Genomic DNA, 7251 nt, shown 5'->3' on the forward strand with positions numbered 1-7251 from the left:
ATCTGAATTCTGAATCTGAATTCTGAATCTGAATTCTGAATCTGAATTCTGAATCTGAATTCTGAATCTGAATCTGAATTCTGAATCTGAATGCGGAATCTGAATTCTGAATCTGAGTTCAGAATCTGAATTCTGAATCTGAATTTTGAATCTGAATTCTGAATCTGAATTTTGAAGAAGAAACGGAGTCTGAATTCTGAATATCAATTTTGAATTTTGAATTCTGAATGCTGACTGCGTCTGAATTCTGAAATATACTTCTGAATTTGAATTCTGTTCTGAAGCTGTATTCTGAATTCAATGTTCTGCAAATTTAATTTAGAATAATGCAATGTAAAGTTCGATTCGGAATTTGTTAGCTGATTTTAAGGAGGAGAAAATTTATTCATTCTTTTATCGGTTTACTGGACCCACTTTTTCTGTAGAAGCCATTTTTGCCTTCCAACCAACACTTGAAGAAGACAGGTCAATTTGAACCTTTTTCAAGCCGGATCGTTTGCCAGATTTCGTCCGACGTTGGTCCTCCTTCATTTTGGTCATAAAAATAACTTCGAATAAAAATAAAAAGGAGACGCCAACATGAAGGAAAGGACATAAAGGTGGTTGGCCAAAGGTAACAAAACGATTTTCGAGTCCTATCCCAAAGATTTATTTTTCGGTCAAATGAAGCGCGCGCCTTCTCTCGAATTGGGTGTGGTTGAAGAAGAAACATTTATTTGTTATTATTTATTTCTTTTTTTGGGCTCGTTTTTCGTTTCTCTGTCCGCTATTGCTATTTATGGTGAATCTCGTAGATGGTATAGACAAATTAATACCAGCGATTTTACTGCCTGACATACTTGACAGTTATGAGGCTTGGAAGTTCAAACCTTTTATTAGAATAAATCACCAATTCGAAGATAGAATAATCGATTTTTAAAACTGGTTTGAGTGTGTAAAAAAGTGTGTTTTTTCATTCAGCAAGGAAATTGGCGCGATACTCAAATGGCAGTCACAATTATTGACACACTTTACCCCGCGCTATTAAATATGGTTAATCAATTATTTAAAGAACAACCCGCGTGAGTGGGTTGAGATGTGGTTTGAATGATGCAGCGACAGAGTAATGCACTTTATCAACACTGATGCACGATGCCCCCCGATAGATTGTATACTTAGAAACTCCATATACCCAGTAGTCACATTGACATATAAGGTCAGCTTTTGGTAGTTGGAGAGCTTGCACGTGTTGAAGTCATTTTCGTAGGAAATTACTGATTACTCATTTAAGTAAGGAGATGTGCTTGCTTAGAGATCGAAGCGTTTAATTCGCTCACAAACAAAATAAAGCTGGTTAGCCAAGAATTGCTAGAACGTCACGATGAAAATTATCAAGAAGGGGTTGACATCCCTCCTTTTACCTGCTGGCTCAATAATGGTGCATCAGATCACAAATTATGCACCCCTCATTCATTCGATGACACCTTATTTCATCTTAATGCATACCATGTGGTGATTCGAACAGGTTTCTTAAATTCACATGGTGATGCGCAATACCTTCATATTTTTTTCGCCGCATCTCACAAAGAATTTGTGGTTCTATAGCTTTATCGTCGTAGAACGCAGTTTCAATTTTTTTTTCTATAATGCATAATGTGCGAGCTATAGTGCGCTCATCAATGAAGAAAATAAGACGCAGTTAATAGATCTTCTAGCTAGCTGCTCGCTATGTGTCTTAGTCATTGCCTTCCACCACCCTATTCGTTTGGCGTCGTTGTTGTCGTCGTCATCATCAACGCCATGCATCACAAATAAATACAATACTGGAGTGATTCAATTTGTTCATTTATTTTAATACATTGAAAGAAATATCAAATAATATTGTAAACGTAGAGAATCCTTTTGCTCTTCAAAAAATATATTATGTACTATAAGACTGACCTCAAGTGATCATGCTCCTACTGGCAAAACCAAGAAAGACATCACAGGGTTCTCTATCACTCTTTCCACCGGCAGATATATGTATACTGAATACAGCTGAAATAGTGCTAGAGAAGGTGATCCATAGTAACACCAATTTACAGTAACTCTAAACAGTTTTTGATTTTTGTATTTTTTAGTTCATACTAGCTGATCCCATACGAACTCCGTTTCGCCTTCAACTTGGAATATATCATGATCAGTTTGTATGAAAGTAAATTGCCAAGCATTTTCCAGATTCATTGTTAAGTAATAATTGCAAAAATATTGGACGATCACTTCGTCTGTCATCTGCTACTAAATATGAAATCAGGAATCAAAAACCACGTGTATAAATTTCGACAAAATCATTGCATAACAACGCAATTATTGCCAAAAATCTAAACCCCTTTGAGGGGCGCTCATATAAACTTTGATATCTGAAATCGATTGCCCTTCCCCTCAAAACTCCCGTGTGCAAATTTTCAAAGCAATCTATTGTATAATAACGTCAATATTGCTAAAAATAGTGAAAAATTAATTTATATGGACGACCCCTTTCGTCGACCCCTGGCAAAATATTTGACATCTGAGATCGATTGTCCGTCCCTGAAAACTACCGTGTGGAAATTTTCATCCCAATCCGATGTATAATAACGTCGATATTGCAAAAATATTGAAAGGTTCATATGGACGACCCCCTTTGCCGGCCCCTTAAACTGAATTGAATACCTGAAATCCATTGCTCATCTCTCAAAACTCTCGTGTACCAATTTTCGTCTGAATCCGATGTATAATAACGACAATATTGCATCAACAGTGAATAGTTAACATGGACGACCCCTTTGGCCGACCCCTGATTTTAGTTTGGATAAGTGAAATCAGTTATTTTTCCCCAATAACTTCTATGTGCCAATTTTCATCCTAATCTAATGTATAAAAATGACAATATCACTAAGATACTGAAAATTTAATATGGACGACCCTTTTTGCCGGTCCCTTACAGTAAATTGGATTCCTCAAATCGATTGCACGTCACTCAAAACTATCGTGTACCAATTTTCATCTGAACACGATGCATAATAACGTCAATATCGCTAAAACAGCGAACAGTTAATATGGACGACCCCTTTGGCTGTCCCTCTACACAAAATTTGACACCTGAAATCGATTGCTCGTCTTTTAACACACTCATGTGCAAATTGTCAACACAATCCGACGAAAAATAACTTCAATATCGTGAAAACAATATTTGTCTTGTATGGACAACCCCCTTCAGAAGGGGTCATCCAAAAATCTGGAAACATTTTTCATCCTTCCTGGTCCTAATGAGTATCCATGCCAAATTTCAGCTCTCTAGCCCTTAAGACGGCTGAGTCTATAGAGGACAAACAAACAAACAAACAAACAAACACATACAGAAATTGCTTTTTATATATATAGATGTTCTGGGGAAGGATCTCCATCTATAGACTGTTCCGAAAATTATAAACACACATTTTCTTAAATGAAAGAACCAATGATTTTTTTTCTAAAATAATTTTTTTCTCGAACATATCGCAAAATATTGCTTTCTTGCAATTTATAATGAATTTAGCGTTAGTTTTTGTAGGGGAGGCAAGTTCTCTTACTTTTCTCTGAACAATACTCAGCAAGATCTCAACACAGTGTCGATACCTTTCCCAGTCGATAAGCCTTCAATGGGAGTTAAACTGTTGAGATTCACTAAAAATCTCATCCGAGCGACAGCTCAGATGCTGAGATAAATTCGTCTATAATTGTTGACGTGAAACGCTGTAGACCTCCCATTCAAAGAACAACTGACAAAGGCCCCAGATAGATTTAAAGGTGGCTGTAAATGTGGGATATTGTGAATCAACCCAACGCATCCTATGTACTCAGAATAACGAAGTGGCAACCACTCGCTCTGCATCGGGATACCATCTTGACCCCCTAACCACCCCACAATATTTCCTGATCTACTGCTTGCAATTTAAAGATAAATTTAATCCAGGAATGAGCAACCAGCGGCCCTCGAAACCTTCTTGTGCTACCCGCGAAGCTTTTCTCAGATTAAATCTATTTTTTTTACTTTTTGAATTTTACTTTTTCTACTAGCATGAAATAAAAGTACATACATGATGTAGGTACTAAACCAAAAAATGCCCTTCAATTCAAATTCAATTTATATTTTTCACTTTTTTCTAGCATTTTGATCATTTATTGTGATCTTTTAAAAGCATAAGTATAGTATTATTTATACTTGCGTAATATAAAATTGAAACTACCACTTTCAAAGTCAAAAACTCAAAAAGCGAGTTGGAATTGCAAACGAAAAATCGAAAGACTACAGATGATCACAGGCATTTTCAAATCTGTTGGTAAAGTCATTACTTTTTCGTTCCAAGCAATGATAGAATTGTACGATAGAAATGTTCAGCAGATAATTTTCTTTTTGAAAATTTGAGTTACTTGTTGCTTATGTTTTTTGTAGTCATGAGCTCACGAAACCCCCTAACTCAGTCTGCATGCGACCAAAGCATCCACCGGGGTTGGGTACCCGATCTCCGCTAAGGTTGCTCGCACCCCAGCTAGCACCACAGGGAGGTAGAGAATCGGAGTTGCAGACAAGATGTGATATGACCACTACCCGTTGAGTGTATGGGGTCTCGAGTTGTCTAACAATCGCTAGCCTTAACAAACTTCGTAAAAAGGCTAGTTATGTTAGGACTAAAATACTGACAAAAAAATTAAAATGTGAGTTATTTTTGTTCTTGATTGATGACGATAATAAGAAAAGTTTATAAAACTTGGATGAACAATTTCAGATTTCCTCTCAAATGACCCAGCAAAACAAAATCTAGGTTTTTGACAAATTTATAATTCTGTGGTACTAACAAAAAAGTCTGTAATCATTTTTTGAAATTGTTTCATAGAAAAATCTTGTCAAAATTCGATCAATTGATTCGTTAGAATTAGAAATTAGAAGTCCACGAAATCTGTAAACAAAAATCTAGAATCTAGAATGCCAACTGTAATTTTGACGAAATTTTCTTAAAAATACTAGAAATTATGGATTTTTCTATAATTTTGACAACCTAGCACATCTCAATCCATGATCTTATACGAATATTCTTATAAATATACACAGTTTTTTACCATCTATATTTGGAAAAACAAACGTTCCGGAGAAGCGCAAATCAATTTGAAACCTAAGATTAAAATATACCAAGTGATGTAGCTATTCAATTTTGGCTGGTATTGTCCTACTTACTCATTTAATGTTCCCGCGCCGATCCTCCGGTGCATAGGGCCGTGGTAAAAGACCTCCACTGCAGGCGATCCGGAGCCAGCGTCTTCACTTGCTGCCAGCTAAGTTTCTCGTCAACTGTGTGGATTTCAGCGGCTAGGCTACGCCGCCACGAGCTTCTGGGTCTGCCTCTTCTTCGATACCCATCTGGATTCCAGTCAAGCGCCTCTCTGCAAATCTCGTTTTCAACTCTTCGCAGCGTGTGCCCAATCCACCCCCACTTACGTTTCCGAATCTCGATTTCGCACCTTTTGATGACACCGGCAATGAAGTTCCACGTTTGAGATCCAGTTGCTAGGCCACCAAGCGCGGATGATATTCCGCAGGCGGTGGTTTACAAATACTTGCAGTTTTCGCGTCATCACCGAATTCAAGTTTCGCACCCGTACAACAATACGGATTTGACATTTGAGTTGAAGATTCGGATTTTAGTCCATAGAGAGATCTGGCGTGAGCACCATATGTTTCGGAAACTCGCAAACGCAAATCGGGCTTTTCTGATCCGGGTTTCGATATCGATCTTCAGGCGTAATCTGGCTACCAAGATACTGGAAGCACTCCCCTTTCTCAACCTGTTGTCCAGCTTTTTATCACAAAATTGGGAGGATTTACTCTTTTGATTTCTATCGACTTGGACTTTCCCACATTGGTTTTGAGACCTGCTGCCTTGGAGCTTTCGGTGAGGTCGTCGAGTTTGCCTCTGCATGTCTTGTTGTCTTTGGGCGAGCGAAACAATATCGTCAGCAAGGTCAAAGTCGTTCAGTTGGTCCATTGTCGGAGGATTCCTCGGTAACTCTCGGTTCGGTCTTCAGTCTATCGATTCAGTCAAGATCTTATCCAATACGATGAGATAGAGTAGCGGTTATAAAATACATCCTTGTCTCACTCCAGCAGTTACCGGGATTGGATGAGACAAGACACCGTCGTGCAGGACATTGCATGAAAATGCCTCTAACTGTGCTTCGATGAGATGGACTAGTTTCTCTGGGACTTCTCGTCGCCTTAGAGCCGCCCAGATGTTTTCGTGGTTCAATCGGTCAAATGCTTTTTCGAAATCAACGAGCACCAGCAGAAGAGAGTCCTGGAATTCGTTGATTTGTTCCAGTATTATTCGTAGCGTTGTGATGGTGTCCACACATGATCGTCCGGATCGGAATCCAGCTTGTTGCCGTCGGAGTGTAGCGTCGATTTTCTCCTGGATCCTGTTCAGGATAGCTTTGAAGAGTAGGTACTTTGAGAGTTATGCAGATCAAAATTATGCCACGCCAGTTACCGCACTCGGTCAGGTCACCTTTCTTCGGGACCTTTACAAGGATACCCTGCATCCAGTCGACCGGGAATGTTGCAGTACCCCAAATGTCAACGAAAAGACGGTGCCACATTTGTGCAGACTTGGCAGGGTGAGCTTTCAGCATTTCAGCAGGGATGCAATCGATTCCAGGTGCATAAAAAGGAGAACAAAATTAAGCCAGTAAAGTTTTCTCATCATATTTTCTTTAGAACAGTATACTTTTCAGCGCATATTTGGCTTAGAGTTAGCACCGAGTGGCATTGAAATATGGCAACCTCTTCTTTGGGTGAGCATTCCTTCTGCTAGAAGTTTTTATTTAGCATGGTCCACTTGGATTTTCCGAAAAAGTTTCAAAAGCAAAAGATGAAAATCGATGGCTATACCTCGAATTCTGATTGCTTGAAGGAGTTAGAGACTTTAGCAGACCACGAACGGTGCAGAAACGGAGATAATGGAGTCTTTCGGATTTTCCCATAGATCTACGGATTTTGATCACGGAAACACGGATCGATGTCTGAAATCTCCGGATTTTCATATCAAAATGATAAATGTTGAGAGCAAAAAATGCTAATTTCATCTAGAGGACTAAAAAGGTTAAGATCATCCGACGATGCTCGTTTGAACTTCTCGTGTAAATGTCGTTCTAGAATTAGATAGTACCGGTTTTTATTGTACGTCTCGCCGTCCCGCTTTTTCTTAAAATGTTCCGCTT

The sequence above is a fragment of the Uranotaenia lowii genome, chromosome 2 (assembly GCF_029784155.1).
Source record: "Uranotaenia lowii strain MFRU-FL chromosome 2, ASM2978415v1, whole genome shotgun sequence".
NCBI lineage: Eukaryota > Metazoa > Arthropoda > Insecta > Diptera > Culicidae > Uranotaenia > Uranotaenia lowii.